The sequence below is a fragment of the Salmo trutta genome, chromosome 2 (assembly GCF_901001165.1).
Source record: "Salmo trutta chromosome 2, fSalTru1.1, whole genome shotgun sequence".
Taxonomy (NCBI): Eukaryota; Metazoa; Chordata; class Actinopteri; order Salmoniformes; family Salmonidae; genus Salmo; species Salmo trutta.
The window spans coordinates 14,330,763-14,350,723 of NC_042958.1; the positions used below are offsets into that span (position 1 = coordinate 14,330,763).

Below are 19,961 nucleotides of genomic sequence, written 5' to 3' on the forward strand. Positions count from 1 at the left end.
TTCAATGGACAGGGGTCGATAAAAACTCTTTGGGAACAACGCATACCAAATCAGGGGAACACACCAGTCTAGGGGAGGGGGGCGTCTTTTTCTCCCCACACCACATTTAACTTTTGGGAACTTGTTTTTTTTTAGCTCATGTACTTATCTTATTAAACTCCTTTACGCACAGGTACATACATGAGTTGAAACAACACTTTATCATCGCGCACGGCGGTAAGATCCACGGTGCGGTGAAACTAGAGTGTTTTTTGGGGGAAACTAGACGGCTTTACCAAACGTTGGGATTTGGGAGCGAGTCCCTATTGTTCAAATCCCTCCCCCTTCTTGGGAAGAGGGAGGACCCGAAAAGGCGTTGCAAAAGAGAGAATTGTTTGCAAGCTCAGTCATCCAAAAACGGCCTTTCAATGTGAGAACTTGGGGAGCCGAAGAAAATGTCGGTGGCATCGCAGTAAATTACTAAAGCAGTAGCTTTAGAGGGAAAAGAAAAAGTGAAAAGTGTTTTTTCCCGAAAATTTACTGAAGTAAAAAGCGGAGAAGGAGATCAAGTGGTGTCGGGAGGAGTGAATTCCAAAAAAAGCACGTTTTGGTAAGTTTTTATCTCTGCTAATGATCCATGTTTTGCACTACTACACGAAGTAATAACACATGCGTTACAAGTTAACAATATACTTGTATTCGTGGAATAACGGGTGCTATCGAGGTATCATATTTTACGCACGTATGTGTGGTAACATAATTGGTGTAAGTTTAGTGTTTCCCATGTTGTTATGTGCATGCGGGTACCTTACTAACTTTGTGAGCAACAATTGTTTTGTTTCCACGTCTTTATTTAATTGAATTACCTTTCAGTCCAACTCAATAGAAACAAAGACTGCGCGTAATATTTGGGATATGGAACGAAACGGTCATGAAAAATACGAATTTTGAATAGTTATTTTAGAAAGGTTGTAAAAGATAGTTTTGGGACACATTGAGTGAATGTGGTAGCTTTCGGCTGCGCTATCATTTCTGCCTTCAGTTTTCGGGATTTGCGTCCTTTTTTGCAAAAGTCGTTTCTCCAACTTTTCATCTTGGTGTGTGAATACGTTTTTTATTATGTTCGTGATATAAATATATATGATTTGTGATTCAAAGTTCTCATTTTAAGACCAATAGTGTGTCGATTTTTGCAGGCCTTAGCCTGTAGTCGTTCCCATAGAGAGTAACAGAAAACAGACACCGCAAGCACTGCCAAATTCCATCCCCATATTATTGGTTCCATGCCTACATCTTATTTATTAGTCTGATTCACCATAAAATGGCCTGAACAGATTTAGTTTCTCATGACGCAAAGCTTTAACATCACTAATTGCGTGCTTTTAATAACCCACTCTCCTCATCATTAAACCAAACTTCCACTGTGCAAGAATAACTTTATTACAATAAATTGACAGCTGGTCAACTCTTCTGAACCATCAATGTGGTGGAATGCCTAAATGTATTTTAGCTGCAAGCTGTCAAGGGCGTCTCATCCCACTGGGCACAGATGTCAGTTCAAAGTCTATTTTTGATTAACATTTGGTTGAGTTTTCAGCAACTGTGAATTCAACGTGAAATCAAAATAAAATATCATCATGACATTGAATTTAGGTTAAAAGTTGGATGAAAAAAACTGGTGTAAACTACTTAAGTAAAAATATTTTAAAGTACTACTTCAGTAGTTTTTTTGGGTACCTGTACTTTACTATTTATATTTTGGACAACTTTTACTTTTACTTCGCTACATTCCTAAGGAAAATAATGTACTTTTTACTCCACACATTTTCCCTGACACCCAAAAGTACTCGTTACATTTTGACTGCTTAGCAGGACAGGAAAAGGGTCCAGTTCGCAGACTGATCTAGAGAACATCATCAAGTGAACACCTACTGCCTCTGATCTGGCGGACTCACTAAACACAAATGCATATTTTATAAATGGTGCTGTCTGCTTTGCTTAATATAAGGAATTTGAAATGATTTATACTTTTACTTTTGATACTTAAGTATATTTAGAATCAAATACTTTTAGACTTTTACTCAAGTACTGTTTTACTGGGTGACGTTTACTTGAGTAACTTTCTATTAAGGTTTCTATACATTTACTCAAGAATGACAATTGGGTACTTCTTCCACCACCTGAAAAAAATAGGAACTTCCCTTACATTGATGATTTTTTGCAAATCCAATAAGTTTCTCCGTTGATTCAAAGTCATCACATTAGAATTATTTTGTTGAAATGACGTGGAAACAACATTGATTCAACCAGTTTTTGCCAAGTGGGATATCATCCCTTTGCTGAGGAATGATTTAATGAGAAAATGCTTTTTCTAATCCAGTGGCGCTAATGAGCTCTTGGCGAGTCTTCGCATGGGTGTCATTCTCACACTGTGAGGGGGGGGGGGGGGGGGGTGGCTCGGGTTTCGTACCTCCAGGTGTCGTTTTGTTATTTGGATTACATTTAGCCTGACTCACTCGCATAGAAAAAACACCACAATTAAACTGACAAGACACCATGTCAGTTTGAGAGAAGAGATTCTTTCAGCTCAATCCATGATGTTAGTTAGATTAAAGGTCGAGAAGAATTATCTCTTCAATTAAACTGAATAAGTGAATTGGTTTACCAAGAGGCTATGTATGTTTGGCGTTGGTTGCTGTGCCTCTGTCTAAATATAAGGAACCTCTTGTTTGGTAGCTATGGTGCGGTAGAGTTTGTTGTTGATCATCGGCGGACGGGTGGATCAAAGCTATTCTCTAATTGATTCCAGTCTGCCTCGGTTTCTTTCCTTTCCCAGTCTTCTGACCTTATTTGGTGGCGCAGTTATGAGCAGCCATTAGCTATGCACTGATGAACGCACACATTTTACCATTCCATTTCCATGCCAGCCCAATATTAACCACTCGTTGGTAACAACAGGGTTAAAGACAAGGGTTGGTCCATATGCCTATTTTGGAAAGATAACATCAGGCCTTGAAGTACCGTGAGTTGTTAAAAACACATGGCAGGTCCTTATTTTTGTTGCCTTAATAGGTGTGTGTTTGACATTGTTTTGGTCCACTCTCAGTAGGTATGTCTTCATCTGTCCATTGGAAGCTTGGCTAGGACTCATTGGATAGATCTATCCCTGCCTGGGTATGTCTTCTTGGATAGTTCTTGGATAGTTCTGGTTCTGGCTATAATAACTTTGGGTAGGATAGCTCTTTTACTGGCTATGTTCTGGCTATGAGTCCATGGTTAGTGGTTACACTGAGTAGGTTCTGGTTGCTGTGTCTTGTTCTGCTTCTGACGCCATGGATATAGATTGGATATAGTCCATGGATATAGATTGGATATAGTCCATGGATATAGATTGGATATAGTCCATGGATATAGATTGGATATAGTCCATGGATATAGATTGGATATAGTCCATGGATATAGATTGGCACTGAGCCCATGGATATAGATTGGATATAGTCCATGGATATAGATTGGATATAGTCCATGGATATAGATTGGATATAGTCCATGGATATAGATTGGATATAGTCCATGGATATAGATTGGATATAGTCCATGGATATAGATTGGATATAGTCCATGGATATAGATTGGATGTAGTCCATGGATATAGATTGGATGTAGTCCATGGATATAGATTGGATATAGTCCATGGATATAGATTGGATATAGTCCATGGATATAGATTGGATGTAGTCCATGGATATAGATTGGATGTAGTCCATGGATATAGATTGGATGTAGTCCATGGATATAGATTGGATGTAGTCCATGGATATAGATTGGATATAGTCCATGGATATAGATTGGATATAGTCCATGTATATAGATTGGATATAGTCCATGGATATAGATAGTTTTTGTTCTGCTATGACTCTGGGTGGATAGTTATTATTCTGGATGTGGGACTTTTGAAGTTCTGACTGTGGAAAGGTTTATTGTTTTCTTAGAGGGTGTAGCATTTCTGTTAATTGACAAGAGGAGACAACCTCCTGAGGGTAGGCTTTCATCTGTGCTACAGCGGGTACAATCATGCAGTCATTGCAGCCTGCAGGCAGCTATCTGCGGGCCTGTGTGTGTGTGTGCGTGTGTGTGTTTGTGCGCCTGACTCTGTGTGTGTGTGTGTGTGCGCCTGACTCTGTGTGTGTGTGTGTATGTGCGCCTGACTCTGTGTGTGTGTGTGTGTGTGTGTGTGCCTGACTCTGTGTGTGTGTGTGTGTGCCTGACTCTGTGTGTGTGTGTGTGTGCCTGACTCTGTGTGTGTGTGTGCGGCCTGACTCTCTGTGTGTGTGTGTGTGTGTGCCTGACTCTGTGTGTGTGCCTGACTCTGTGTGTGTGTGTGTGTGTGCGGCCAGACTCTGTGTGTGTGCATGATGGTTCTCCAATCAGGATTATGTCTTTACACAGGAATGTGCAGCTTGTCACTCTCGTGTTGAACATTTCCCTCTCAGGATGACCTGCATGTTCCAGTGAAGTCAGATCACAGTGTATGATAGGATGTGTATTTCTCGTAGCGTGCACTGTGGAGTGTGTGTGTGAAAGAGAGATACTTTAGGCCAGGGATGGGCCACGTTGATGGGGGTAGGGGCCACAAAAAATCTGAATTCATCATGAGGGGCAGCAGTGGCTTGTGGGTCTGCATACTCACATCCATACCCACAAATGCAGTCAGAGCCGGCCCTAGCTTTTTAGGGGCCCTAAGTGAAATTTTGTTGGGGGGTCCCCCCCAATTGTGAGCAAAACATTTTAGCGGCCCCCTTCTTGACAGCGGAGATAACCAAATTGAAGTTTTAGAGTTAATTTCATGCAACTCTACACGTTGCCATAGGGTGGAAAGACATTTTTGCAGTTTTTAATATGGTGAGACGGACAAACAAAATCAATGGGGGCCCCACGGTCGGTAATTCGACCATGATTTCTACAAGTTTAGATATCTGTCCGCTAGACTCATTTACCAATCTACATTTCTTTGACTGTCAGTGACTGACATAACAAGATAAAAACGGCTGATGCACAACCACATTTAGACATTTCACCTCGTGTGTTCTACTATTCTATCTCTCAACAGTAAGACTCCTACTGAGTTCCCAAAAATATACATCTAAAAAAAAAGATTTGGTGGTAGGATTGATTAGTGGGTCAGCTAGTTGCACATCCCTGCTTTAGGCTGTAGTAGGGTGTGTTTATCTGTCATTATATGGAGTCGATCCATATTAGCTGGTTCTACTAGTGTTGTAGTATAATAGAGTGATTATACACACACACACATAGCCAACATTGAAGGCTTGGTAGAACATTCTCCCAGAGCTCATACCTATTGCTCTGTAGTTTCCCATACAGGGCGTTCTGGCTGTGTAGTTGACATATTGTGCTTTAGGGTTATAGGGGTTGTAGGGTCAGCTTGCTCTTGTCCTGAAGGTTTTAGGTGTCCAGACTGGAGCGGCAGGTGGCCAGGGTGCAGTACCCTCCCCTGGGGCTCAGAGCCGCCGTGCCTCCGCGGACAGACCTTGCATACCTCACTAGCCTTCCACAGCCTCTCCCACACAGGACAAAAGGGGAGAGGTGATGGGGAGAGAGGAGAGAGGGAGGGGTGGGGGAGGGTTGGAGAAAGGAGGTGGAGGAGAGAGGAATGGACGAGGAAGGGATGGAGAAAATAGTTGTGGAGGAGAGACGGGTGGAAGGGAGGGGAGGGCGGCAGGTAGTCTAGTGGTTAGAGCGTTGGGCCAGTAATCGAAAGGTTGCTGGATCGAATCCCCGAGCTGACAAGGTAAAAATCTGTCGTTCTGCCCCTGAACAAGGCAGTTAACCCACTGTTCCCCGGTAGGCCATCATTGTAAATAAGAATTTGTTCTTAACTGACTTGCCTAGTTAAATAAAGGTTAGAAAAATAAAAAGGGGAGGACAGATATTAAGGACAGCGGTAGCCATGGAGGAGTGAAAAGTCAGCATAGTTTGAGAGGTGTCTGGAGCTATGTGCTTTTAGAGGTGTTGTATGTATGTCTCTTACTTGAGACTTGTCACAGTGATAATACAGTACCGCACTGAGTCACCCGTATGTTTGAATAAACGCATGTGTGATCTCTAGTTGAGTTGACATTGCTGTTTGTGAGAGACTGGCATAGTGTTGTCAGATCATTGATAAACTCCAGAGACTAGTGTGTACTAAGTAGATATTTGTTCACCCTCTCAAAGGCCATTCTCCATGAGCACCACCTAGGACGGCAGCACTCCGACTGAAACCTCTCAGTACAGTAGTACCCTCTCTGTTTCTGTCTGGTTTCTCTCCCCCTCTTCGCCCTTTCTCTCTCTCGCTCTCTCTCTCACTCACTCACTCTCTCTCTCCCTCTCTCCCCCTTCATTCTTTCTCTCACTCACTCACTCTCTCTCCTCACTCACTCTCTCTCCTCACTCACTCTCTCTCTCTTTCTCCCCTTGCTCTTTCTCCCCTTGCTCTTTCTCTATCTCTCACTCTCTCACACACACACACACACACACACACACACACACACACACACACACACACACACACACACACACACACACACACACACACACACACACACACACACACTGTTGAACAGTTTGTGAGAACAGAACCCCTCGGAGCCATCAACTTATTTTGGTTCCCAATGATTTATTCTCCCTCCATTCTTGCACACCATCTTGTGCCAATGTGTTGTGACTGAGTTATAACTCTCTGGGACAGTTGTTGGAATGTTACTGTTGTTTATGACAGACAGTGGAATGTCTGCTCTAGGGAGGGATCAACCAATGACTTACTCTTCACTTACACTCAAAGTGGTTTTTCATTGGTTATTGTTTGCATATCTGGTTGTTTCTGTGGCTAGGAGTCACTTTTCTCTGTCCAGTAGTCGAAAAGGGAGTAACTGATTATAAAAAAACTAACTGTTATCAGTTACGTTACCAGCAAAAATATTGTAATCCGATTACAGATGCTTTTGAAAAACTAGATGATTACTTCTTGGATTACATAAAAATTTAGAAAGGATGCTTGTGAAAAAATACATTATGACATTTTTCTGTTTTCTCAATGACATTTAATCAGCATTCAAAAAAGGCGCAAGTTTAAGTTTGTTCCACTTGAGCGAGTCTGACCACAAGTCAGAGACCACTATGATGACACACCAAATGATGACCACCAATCAGAGACCACTGTGATGACACACCAAATGATGACCACCAATCAGAGACCACTGTGATGACACACCAAATGATGACCACCAATCAGAGACCACTGTGATGACACACCAAATGATGACCACCAATCAGAGACCACTGTGATGACACACCAACTGATGACCACCAATCAGAGACCACTGTGATGACACACCAAATGATGACCACCAATCAGAGACCACTGTGATGACACACCAAATGATGACCACCAATCAGAGACCACTGTGATGACACACCAAATGATGACCACCAATCAGAGACCACTGTGATGACACACCAAATGTGTTTGATGGATCCTTTTTGTCTTCTAATGCCTCTTAGGGGGAAAGTAATCGGATTACATTCATAAGTTTAGGTAATCCAAAAGTTACGTGACTAATTACAATTTTGGACAGGTAAATAGTAACTGTAACAGATTACATTTAGAAACTAACCTACCAAACCTGCAGTAGTATTTCAGGGTCCGGGGTTGTTGAGTTTGTTCTCTGATTCAAAAGACGTGCACTTTTTCAGTTAGTATCAGGAAGAAAGACCATGGTGATTTGATTTCAGTTAGTATCAGGAAGAAAGACGATGGTGATTTGATATGGGTCCTACTACCATCATAGGCAAAGGTGATCAAACTAATGTATTTCTCAGGACTGCATGTCATCATTATTCCCAGACATGTGGAAACCTGTCTCTTAACTGGATGGATGTAGTATGGCGTCTTTCCCTGGCCTGGGATTATACCACGAGTCTATTTCTGTTGCCTCACTCATAAATCAAAAGAACTGGTCTGAGAACAGCAGCACAGTAGTTTGTGATGCTATCTTGTCCTGGTGTGACAGCGAGCTGCACAGGTCTTGCTGTGCAGATTATCCTAGTTTCTGCCTGTGTTCGTTTGTCTATTGCTATTGGCACAGGTCTGTGTATTGTCTGTCTGCACATGTGCAGTCCTGTGTTTTGGCCTGCTTCTCTTTTAGTCCGGAACGACATCAATATCGTTTGAGTGACGGGACACATGGAACTCCTCTGGCCGTGCTATAACGTCTGTCCGAGAGTCTCGCACACACGCACACACACACACACACACACACACACACGCGCACAGCTGTAATCCAGCTACTGACACTCAAAGCTCCTTTTGAAATGAGCCCCCTTCAGATGTTCCTGTGGCAGTTAGTGCTCAAGGCAACACACACACACACACACACACACACACACACACACACACACACACACACACACACACACACACACACACCCCTGAACTTTATTACTATGTAATAAGCATTCTATTAGTTCTCTATAGCATTTGACCCCTATCTCTTAGCTATCTCTCTCCTTTCTCTATGCCATAGCCCTGTATTTTCTCTATGCCATAGCCCTGTATTTTCTCTATGCCATTGCCCTATATTTTCTCTATGCCATAGCCCTATATTTTCTCTATGCCATAGCCCTGTATTTTCTCTATGCCATTGCCCTATATTTTCTCTATGCCATAGCCCTATATTTTCTCTATGCCATAGCCCTATATTTTCTCTATGCTATTGCCCTATATTTTCTCTATGCCATAGCCCTCCCTCATTTTCTCTTATTTTTTCCCAAGGCTGTTTCTTATATCTCCGTTCTATCACCTCTGTGCTAGATGCCCCCTTGTTGTTCCCCATGATGAAATCAGGGAAGGGACTGTGGATCTGTCTCGGTCCGTTAGTATGTTCGTTCGTTCATTGGTCACATGCGATATCTCAGACAGCACTTGCCCGATTTTGACGAACCTTGGTTGAATGATGCATCTAAATTTGGTATGCATGTTGCAAACACTGTCAAGACTTAACATATGCAAGAACATTCATATCGACCTCACGGTGGCGCTATAACTTGATCTGTTTGACTCAGTGATGAAATTTGGCACATATGCTCAGGGATATGAGTCTAGCTAACCTAGACTATATCTCAAACACCACTGGCCCGATTTTGATGAGACTTGGGTGAATGATGGGTCTTGCCATAGAGATGCGTCATTTACAAAATTGCACTGATCGGCCCAAGAGGGGCACTGGATCGTTTGAGGGGGACGCAATGTTTAATTTTGCCTTGTTCTGTATGTATCTTTCTCTCTCTCAATTTCTCTCTTTCTCTGTCCTCTCTCCCTGCCTCCTTAGAGAGAGCAGTATAGGAGGAGGCAGGATGGGCTGGGCTGGCTGGGCTGAGCTCTCCTGGTTCCTACTGAATAATAGGGAGAAATTTCTCTTGATTTATAATTGGTTCTATTCACTCTGATGTATGAGCTGCCAAACGAGCTAGGGGCCTCTTCCATTCCCCTCCTTCCTCTCTCTGTCCCTTCCCCCTGCCCTCCCTCCCTCCACTGCAGCCTTGGAAGAACTCACAGGGAGTAGGTTGTATGTATGTGCACATGTGTTTTATCACTCTTTTGTTGCTGCCAATTTCCCTGCACAGCAGGGAATGCAAACCTGTAGTGTATTTAAGTTTTATAACATTTTCTAAAGTTTGTCATTTCCACTTTGAACTTTCAGACTTGACTTGCCCTAATGAAAATATATCAACCCCTACAAAAATGTTTATTAATTATAATCCACGTAATAATTCAAATTTCCTGTGGATGCAGGATTATTTTTTTCCCTGTTGTAGCAAACTGGCTCAAATTAAGATCCTACATCTGTAAGAATGACAAACTTTCGGAAGTGGCAAGATGGCGGACTGAACGTAGCTAAAGTTGAAGTGGGAAGTTTACATACACTCAGGTTGGAGTCATTAAAACTCGTTTTTCAACCACTCCACACATTTCTTGTTAACAAACTATAGTTTTGGCAAGTCGGTTAGGACATCTACTTTGTGCATGACACAAGTCATTTTTCCAACAATTGTTTTCAGACAGATTATTTCACTTATATTCACTGTATCACAATTCCAGTGGGTCAGAAGTTTACATACACTAAGTTGACTGTGCCTTTAAACAGCTTGGAAAATTCCAGAAAATGATGTCATGGCTTTAGAAGCTTCTGATAGACTAATTTACATAATTTGAGTCAACTGGAGGTGTACCTGTGGATGTATTTTAAGGCCTACCTTCAAACTCAGTGACTCTTTGCTTGACATCATGGGAAAATCAAAAGAAATCAGCCAAGACCTCAACAAAATTTTTGTAGACCTCCACAAGTCTGGTTCATCATTGGGAGCAATTTCCAAATGCCTGAAGTTACCACGTTCATCTGTACAAGCAATAGTACGCAAGTATAAACACCATGGGACCACGTAGCCGTCATACCGCTCGGGAAGGAGACGCGTTCTGTCTCCTAGAGATGAACGTACTTACTTTGGTGCGAAAAGTGCAAATCAATCCCAGAACAACAGCAAAGGACCTTGTGAAGATGCTGGAGGAAACAGGTACAAAAGTATCTATATCCACAGTAAAACGAGTCCTATATCACCAGAACCTGAAAGGCCGCTCAGCAAGCAAGAAGCCACTGCTCTAAAACCGCCATTAAAAAAGCCAGACTACGGTTTGCAACTGCACATGGGAATAAAGATCATACTTTTTGGAGAAATGTCCAAAAATAAACAAAAATAGAACTGTTTGGCCATAATGACCATCGTTATGTTTTGAGGGAAAAGGGGGAGGCTTGCAAGCCGAAGAACACCATCCCAACCGTGAAGCACGGGGGTGGCAGCATCATGTTGTGGGGGTGCTTTGCTGCAGGACTGGTGCCCTTCACGAAATAGATGGCATCATGAAGAGGGAAAATTATGTGGATATATTGAAGCAACATCTCAAGACATCAGTCGGGAAGTTAAAGCTTGGTCGCAAGTGAGTCTTCCAAATGGACAATGACCCCAAGCATACTTCCAAAGTTGTGGCAAAATGGCTTAAGGACAACAAAGTCAAGGTATTGGAGTGGCCATCACTAAGCTCTGACCTCAATCCTATAGAACATTTGTGGGCAGAACTGAAAAAGCATGTGCGAGCAAGGAGGCCTACAAACCTGACTCAGTTACACCAGCTGTCAGGAGGAATGGGCCAAAATTCACCCAGCTTATTGTGGGAAGCTTGTGGAAGGCTACCCGAAACGTTTAACCAAAGTTAAAATAAACTGTTGATCCTAACTGACCTAAGACAGGGAATTTTTACTAGGATTACATGTCATGAGTTGTGAAAAACTGAGTTTAAATGTATTTGGCTAAGGTGTATGTAAACTTCTGACTTCAACTGTATGTAGACCACCTCAAGATAAAAACATAATATTGAATATCGGTAAGTTAGACTAAATATTAGCACTACACGATCCGGTGGGTGATCGCTTTCAATCTGGATAACAACACAAAACAAATCTTCAGACGAGAGACATTTATCGACAAATATTATGAAACCAAGCAACACCCAAATATGATGGAGAGTAAGACGGGGAAACCTATTTCAAAACAAAAACGTGACTTTTATACAGACACAGATGAGTTAATATTTTCACCAGAGGGAATGGTAAAGGTCGAAACCCATCTGTTAAAATCAATAAATGACAAACTGGGTATACTAGAACTAGTCAGTAAGGATATAAAGAGCTGACGGCCTCGAGATGAGTGATGAAAAAGCTGCGACATTAGAGAAGGAAACAAACAAGCTAAAAGGGACCGTCAATAAGATGAAATCTGAAGTTAATGAATTTAAAAAGGACAATACCGTTCTGAGAGAAGCCTTACTTGACATACAGACTAGATCCATGAGAGAGAATCTGGTACTTACAGGTATCCAAGAGAAAGAAGAAGTTCCTGAATCTGTAGGTAGAGAGTTCCTCCTTACAGCGCTTCAAATCCCACACCAAGCTATTGACAAAATCCAACTTGAACGTGTACAGCGCTTCACACAGATAGGGCAGAGGTATGAACGCCCAATCGTTGCCAAATTTGCTTTCTTTAAAGATAAAATAATGGTTAAAAGCCTGGTAAAAGACTTGCTGGCAAGAAAATGGTCATGAATGTCCAGTTCCCGAAGGAAATTGCAGAATGTTCTGTAGAAAGGTAAACGAGTAGCTCTCGTCGTCAATAAACTATATATTGATAACCAGTTGTTCAGAGACATGAAGACTACTCCATGGCTATTTAAAAAATGACTAAGTTCTCATAGAGGAGGCAAGTTATGAAACACACAATTCTAGTCCGGTTATGGATTGTAATAATACAACAAAAAATCTAGCTTTTCTATCTATCTTCAAATATAACTAATTGGAACACAAAAGCACTAATTCAACATGGTGAAAATAAAAACTCAGTAAACAGAAGGCACAGTATGTGTGGATGGTGTGGGTTTTGTTGGTGTTTGGGAAAGCGTGGCGTTGAGTGAGAAAGGAAATGGTTGCATATCCCAGAACCAAAGTATTGCTGTGAGCAGAGGTTGTGAGAGAGCTTTCAATGTTGTTCAGATGAGGGATATACATATTTATTTATTGCCCTATCATGGTGGAACTACATTTTTAAAATGAATTCTACATCTAATTATACATGTATTTATTTCTGATCCTATGTTGATGGAACGGTTCACAACCCTATACCCTAGACACACACCTGGACGACCCAGATACTAAGGAGAAGTCCCTTAGTATCTGGGTCGTCCAGGTGTGTGTCTAGGGTATAGGGTTGTGAACCATTTCCTTTATGGACCTGCTGTAAGCGGTCTGTATGCAGCCAAAATGTGGTCAGAGACCTAGAGCAGCACTGCCCCCTCAAGATTCTGAGCCCGCTTGGCAGTGTTGGTTCTGCAAAGCCAAGGTCCCCAAAGGGAGAGCATAATATACAAGGAAATTCTCAAAGTTGCTCATGAGAACCTTGAAGACCTTCTACCTAGCCGGTGGGGATTCCAGTGGTGTGCCCCCACCCAGGCAGTGGCAGTGCTGGCAACACTAGAGAGGGGGTATATTATTGTGACCCTGGTGGCACAAAATCAAAGGTCTGACTGCATGGAGATACTTGGGAATATGGTCAATACGGGGGACCGTGTTGTGGGTGTTTCAGTGGGTATATCTGACCTCCATCATCTAGGACGTGACAATGGTTAATAAAATCTCCCCATTTTTGCCCATTTTATTTGCACAGTCTTGCAGGCCTTCTCATACAGCTGCAACTGTATATGCATTCATAAATCAAGACCTTTCTTGAGTTGGGCTCTGGGATGGTGCAACTGTTGAGAATGTGAGTCTATGGTTGTTGTGGGGGAAAGGGGTTGAGTGTGTGTGTGTGTGTGTGTGTGTGTGTGTGTGTGTGTGTGTGTGTGTGTGTGTGTGTATCCCACAACTGTTGCAAAGGAGTAAAAGATGTTAGGGACAATATAGGATGATTCACAATAATTGTTTGCTAATATAATAATTGCTTGCAATAATGTAATTCTGGTCATGGCGAGACTGGTGAGAGGTAAAATCCTTTGCATAAATTGCCTACATTACTACAAATATTAACAGCTAATTATGGAAAATAAGAAACAGGATTTTTAATATATGCTATATATAATACAAATTGAGGTGAGGGCGATGGAAATGCATTTGGCGGTTGATCTACTTCTGATCTGTAAATGGCTCTGTGTGCTCTTTTCCAAGGATGGATCCCAGTCTGTTCAGGGCTATGGGATACGGGGGGTCGGGGGTGGTCTGCCGGGCATTGGGATGACAACCCAACTCAGGATGAGGAGGGCTTTTAGTGGGTGGAATAGTGTGGACCAATTGGAGGTTTACTTAGTGGCAATGCAAATATCAAGGTACAGCTATATAGACACTCAATCATCATGTTACTTTATAATGGTACGTTTACAAACATATATTTTGCTAAATAGAATTGAAAGTTGTGTCTTATTATGGTAAGTGGTGAAATAACTATAGCCAGTTGTAATTGTAATGGCTTAGCAGATAATAAGAAAAGACGATCAGTATTTACCTGGCTTAAAGAGAAGGAATATCATATCTATTGTTTACAGGAAACTCATTCAACAATTTTAGATGAAGTTTTGTGGAAAAAGGACTGGGGGGGCGAAATATATTTCTCCAATGGGCAAAGAAATTCAAAAGGGGTGATGATATTAATTAATGATCCAAGGTAGATGGATTATTTGAAATATGTTATTGGACAATAAACAGATATGTCTTATTAACCTATACGGACCAAATAATGATGATCCAAGCTTCTTTGAAAAAATACATACGAATTTATCAACTCTACAAGCAACACTAGACTCTATTATTATGGTGGGAGATTTTAATACGGTCTTAAATACCTCTATGGACCGCAAAGGAAATCGCACTACAAACTATCACCCTCAGGCACTTAAGGAAATCATCAATGTCATGGATATATTGGAATTAGTGGATATATGGAGACTTAAATATCCTGACCTAGTGAGATATACATGGCAGAGGCTTAGTCAAGCTAGTCGTCTTGACTACTTTCTTATGCCATTCTCTCTGGCACCAAAAGTTTAAAAAGTGTTGATAGGGGACAGAATGCGGTCGGATCATCACATAATTGGCATATATATTACTCTTACAGAATTTCCACATGGGCGAGGATATTGGGAATGTAATCAAAGCCTACTAGATGATAAATTGTTTAACTAGGACAAAATCATTTATAACTGACTTTTTCAGACATAGGTACAGCAGATCCCCTTATTGTATGGGACACTTTTAAGTGTGCCTTTAGAGGCCATGCAGTTCAGTACTCATCTATAAAACAAAAGCAATTTAGACTAAGAGTCCATATTAACAAAGGAAATTGAAGGACTAACAGCACAGTTATATAGCAATAAAAACTGTACATAGAGGCACAGAATAAGTTAGAGGAAAAACAAAAAGAAATGGAGGAACTTATTCAAGAAAGATCCAGTGTAATATATTATAAAAATAAAGCGAACTGGATGGAATATTGGTAAAAATGCACCAAATTCTTCGACATAGAAATGCTACCAAAAGAAATGATTGAAACTTGTTACAAATGATGGAGTCACGCATGATTCACCGAATGATATTTTGAAAGAGGAAGTAAAGTACTTTAAGAATATGTTTTGATTTCAGTCTCCTCCATCTCCACTAACTGAAACTAATTGTATGGATTTTTTCCCTAATAATAATGTAAAATGAACATCTGTACAGAAAGACTCATGTGAAGGCCAAATTACAGAGGAGGAACTTCTTGATTCAATTCAAGCCTTTAAGGCTGGGAAAACTCCAGGGCTGGATGGCATACCAGTGGAGGTATACAAACATATTTTTGATATACTCAAAGGACCATTATTAGCATGTTTTAACCACTCCTATATAAATGGTAGATTCTGATTTGATTATTACTGAAACAGGATCCAAGTGGTGTATATATAAAGATCCAGTCCATTTAAAAAATTGCAGGCCTCTTACATTTCAGTATTGTGATGCAAAAATTCTAGCTAAATGCTTGGCGCATAGAATTAAAAAGGTTTTGTCAGATATTATTCATCCTAATCAGATGGGTTTTTTACATGGACGATACATTGGAGATGATAGAAGACAAGTACTGGAAACAATAGAATACTATGAAATATCGGGGACACCAGGCCTTGTTTTCATAGCTGATTTTGAAAAGGCTTTTGATAAAGTACGACTGGAGTTTATACACTGCTCAAAAAAATAAAGGGAACACTTAAACAACACAATGTAACTCCAAGTCAATCACACTTCTGTGAAATCAAACTGTCCACTTAGGAAGCAACACTGATTGACAATAAATTTCACATGCTGTTGTGCAAATGGAATAGACAACAGGTGGAAATTATAGGCAATTAGCAAGACACCCCCAATAAAGGAGTGGTTCTGCAGGTGGTGACCACAGACCACTTCTCAGTTCCTATGCTTCCTGGCTGATGTTTTGGTCACTTTTGAATGCTGGCGGTGCTTTCACTCTAGTGGTAGCATGAGACGGAGTCTACAACCCACACAAGTGGCTCAGGTAGTGCAGCTCATCCAGGATGGCACATCAATGCGAGCTGTGGCAAGAAGGTTTGCTGTGTCTGTCAGCGTAGTGTCCAGAGCATGGAGGCGCTACCAGGAGACAGGCCAGTACATCAGGAGAAGTGGAGGAGGCCGTAGGAGGGCAACAACCCAGCAGCAGGACCGCTACCTCCGCCTTTGTGCAAGGAGGAGCACTGCCAGAGCCCTGCAAAATGACCTCCAGCAGGCCACAAATGTGCATGTGTCTGCTCAAACGGTCAGAAACAGACTCCATGAGGGTGGTATGAGGGCCCGACGTCCACAGGTGGGGGTTGTGCTTACAGCCCAACACCGTGCAGGACGTTTGGCATTTGCCAGAGAACACCAAGATTGGCAAATTCGCAACTGGCGCCCTGTGCTCTTCACAGATGAAAGCAGGTTCACACTGAGCACGTGACAGACGTGACAGAGTCTGGAGACGCCGTGGAGAACGTTCTGCTGCCTGCAACATCCTCCAGCATGACCGGTTTGGTGGTGGGTCAGTCATGGTGTGGGGTGGCATTTCTTTGGGGGGCCGCACAGCCCTCCATGTGCTCGCCAGAGGACGCCTGACTGCCATTAGGTACCGAGAGGAGATCCTCAGACCCCTTGTGAGACCATATGCTGGTGCGGTTTGCCCTGGGTTCCTCCTAATGCAAGACAATGCTAGACCTCATGTGGCTGGAGTGTGTCAGCAGTTCCTGCAAGAGGAAGGCATTGATGCTATGGACTGGCCCTCCCGTTCCCCAGACCTGAATCCAATTGAGCACATCTGGGACATCATGTCTCGCTCCATCCACCAACGCCACGTTGCACCACAGACTGTCCAGGAGTTGGCGGATGCTTTAGTCCAGGTCTGGGAGGAGCTCCCTCAGGAGACCATCCGCCACCTCATCAGGAGCATGCCCAGGTGTTGTAGGGTGGTCATACAGGCACGTTGAGGCCACACACACTACTGTGCCTCATTTTGACTTGTTTTAAGGACATTACATCAAAGTTGGATCGGCCTGTAGTGTGGTTTTCCACTTTAATTTTGAGTGTGACTCCAAATCCAGACCTCCATGGGTTGCTAAATTGGATTTCCATTGATTACTTTTGTGTGATTTTGTTGTCAGCACATTCAACTATGTAAAGAAAAAAGTATTTAATAAGATTATTTCATTCATTCAGATCTAGGATGTGTTGTTTAGTGTTCCCTTTATTTAGTGTTCCCTTTATTTGTGCATGAAAATTCTCAGCAACAAAAGAGTGATCAAATTAAGATCCTACATTTGTATGTTTGTAAGGTGAGTTTTTGGAGGATTGGAGTGGTCTTGTTTTTTTACAGTCCATATGGAAACATTTCTGGAAACATTTCTGGAGTTAGCTTCAAGGGTTTGAATTATTTGATGCCTCTGTGAGTATACTTTTTCTATGTGGCGACACCACTCTGGGGTGTGTGTGTGGGCACTGTAAAACGTACAATTGTAAGGTCACGAGCTGCCATAGCATTGTGAGCTTGTGAATTGACATGTTTTATTTTCTTACATTTTACATTACATTTAAGTCATTTAGCAGACGCTCTTATCCAGAGCGACTTACAAATTGGTGCATTCACCTTATGATATCCAGTGGAACAACCACTTTACAATAGTACATCTATATCTTTTTGGGGGGGAGGGTGGGGGGGGGGTTAGAAAGATTACTTTATCCTATCCCAGGTATTCCTTAAAGAGGTGGGGTTTCAGGTGTCTCCGGAAGGTGGTGATTGACTCCGCTGTCCTGGCGTCGTGAGGGAGCTTGTTCCACCATTGGGGTGCCAGAGCAGCGAACAGTTTTGACTGGGCTGAGCGGGAACTGTGCTTCCTCAGAGGTAGGGAGGCCAGCAGGCCAGAGGTGGATGAACGCAGTGCCCTTGTTTGGGTGTAGGGCCTGATCAGAGCCTGAAGGTACGGAGGTGCCGTTCCCCTCACAGCTCCGTAGGCAAGCACCATGGTCTTACAGTGTAGTGTGTGTGTGTTTGGGAATTTACATGTTTTATTTTCTTACAGTGTAGTGTGTGAGTTTGAATTACAATGTTTTATTTTCTTACAGTGTAGTGTGTGTGCTTGTGTGACCGATAATGGGCATTAGCTTGGTGTCTTCTCTCACACACATATTAAAGGTTCTTACATTTTTAAATGTAACCTTTATTTAACTAGTCAAGTTGGTTAAGAACAAATATATATTGACTGTGACGGCCTACACCGGACAAAGCCAAACCCGGACGGCGCTGGGCCAATTGCACCGCCCTATGGGACTCCAAATCACGGCCGGTTGTGATCCAGCCTGGATTCGAACCAGGGTGTCTGTAGTGACGCCTCAAGCACTGAGATGCAGTGCCTTAGACCGCTGCGCCAGTCGGTAGACCCAAATACATCAGAAAATGTAATAGTAAACAAACACTGTATAACCTCAAAACATGGTAAAATGTATAATTTTGATAACATGGAAGGTCACTCCTTACATCCATAGCTGTGTCTATGATTCTCCTGCTCCTTCCCTCACCTTTTTACCAAAACAGTGGCAGGGTCGTTATTGTTTCAACTGCAGATTGCCCCTTTAACATATCGGCCTAGTAAAGTCTTTATGAAACATCCATCCTCTCATCCCAACCGGTTGCCTGCTTCTAAACTGTGTTTGACTGTAGAGGAAGTAATGCCCAGGGGGGTAGTGGGTAGGGCTCAGTCAGGTGGTGCTAGTTCCCATGGCCCGGGAGGACACACAGGAAGACATCCATCCAGTGTCCGTCAGGACCAGGAAGAAATGTGGACGTGACGGTATGTGTTAGTTAGCCATGGCATTGTGAATGCTGCAGTAGGCCCATAATTAGCGTTGGCTGGTTAATTCTGCCTTGTTATATAAAATATGCAAATGCGTGGTGCCTAATTGATTAGAGCCCCCTCTGGGCCTGGCTTGATCTCACACGTTAATCCCCGAGACGGCCTGGTGCTCGTTAGCATGGATGGAATGATGGGGTGGATGGGCTGTGGCGGGGGGTAGCTCACTAATACTTTGTGAAGGGTGTGGGGGGGGTCCCAACCTCGTTAGATGATGCTTTTGATGTGTAATCTTTGGGGCATAGGAGCGGTTGTTGTCTAGAGATGTTGAGAGGGGGATTGTGGGTGCTCAGCTCAGAGAGAGGGGTATGAATGCGGCGTGGCCGGCTGGGTTCCACCTGCTGGAGTGGGATCGTCTGCCAACCTCAGACCTTGCCGGGGGGCATGTTCAGGAAGGCAGAGCATGCCTTGTAAAGTGAAGCTAACATATAAACTCCCTAATCTACATGACATAGACTTGTGTGTGTCCTATGTACCTAATGCATTTCTATCTGAACGTTCTCTAAGATTGGTTGTACCACATGGAACAGGACCCAGAACTCTCCAGAATGCTGGGGCCTAGCCATAGCACCGGGACCTGGGAGTAACTGTTTCCTGTTGACTGGAGCGATGGTTGTTTAGGTAAAGTGTATGCTTTTAAAGCTACAGTCTGGGATGAAAAACAAAAACAAAACGGGAGCCCCGCCACTTGTTTTGGTAAACAGCTGAGGGAACGGGCTGAGTAATTCATCTCAAATTCTTTACTACTATAGATCCATTTTCCACTTGAGAGCAGAGCTGTAGCGTTGTTTTTGTCTTGTCTTCTCCACTCAGCCCCAGCCTGACCAGAGGGCCAGCAACCAGATTGACTGAGTGAGGGGAAAATATGTTGGACACATTCAAACAACGCTCTCACACGCGCTTACAC

At 42.6% G+C, this 19,961-nt stretch overlaps 1 long non-coding RNA gene across 1 annotated transcript; it reads left to right on the top strand.

Moving 5' to 3' along the window:
• Positions 1 to 347: 347 nt before the first annotated feature.
• On the top strand, positions 348 to 19,727 carry LOC115151405 (uncharacterized). The gene is made up of 2 exons (XR_003867284.1): positions 348 to 589; positions 19,562 to 19,727. It is a non-coding gene; the product is annotated as an uncharacterized LOC115151405 (long non-coding RNA).
• Positions 19,728 to 19,961: the final 234 nt, after the last annotated feature.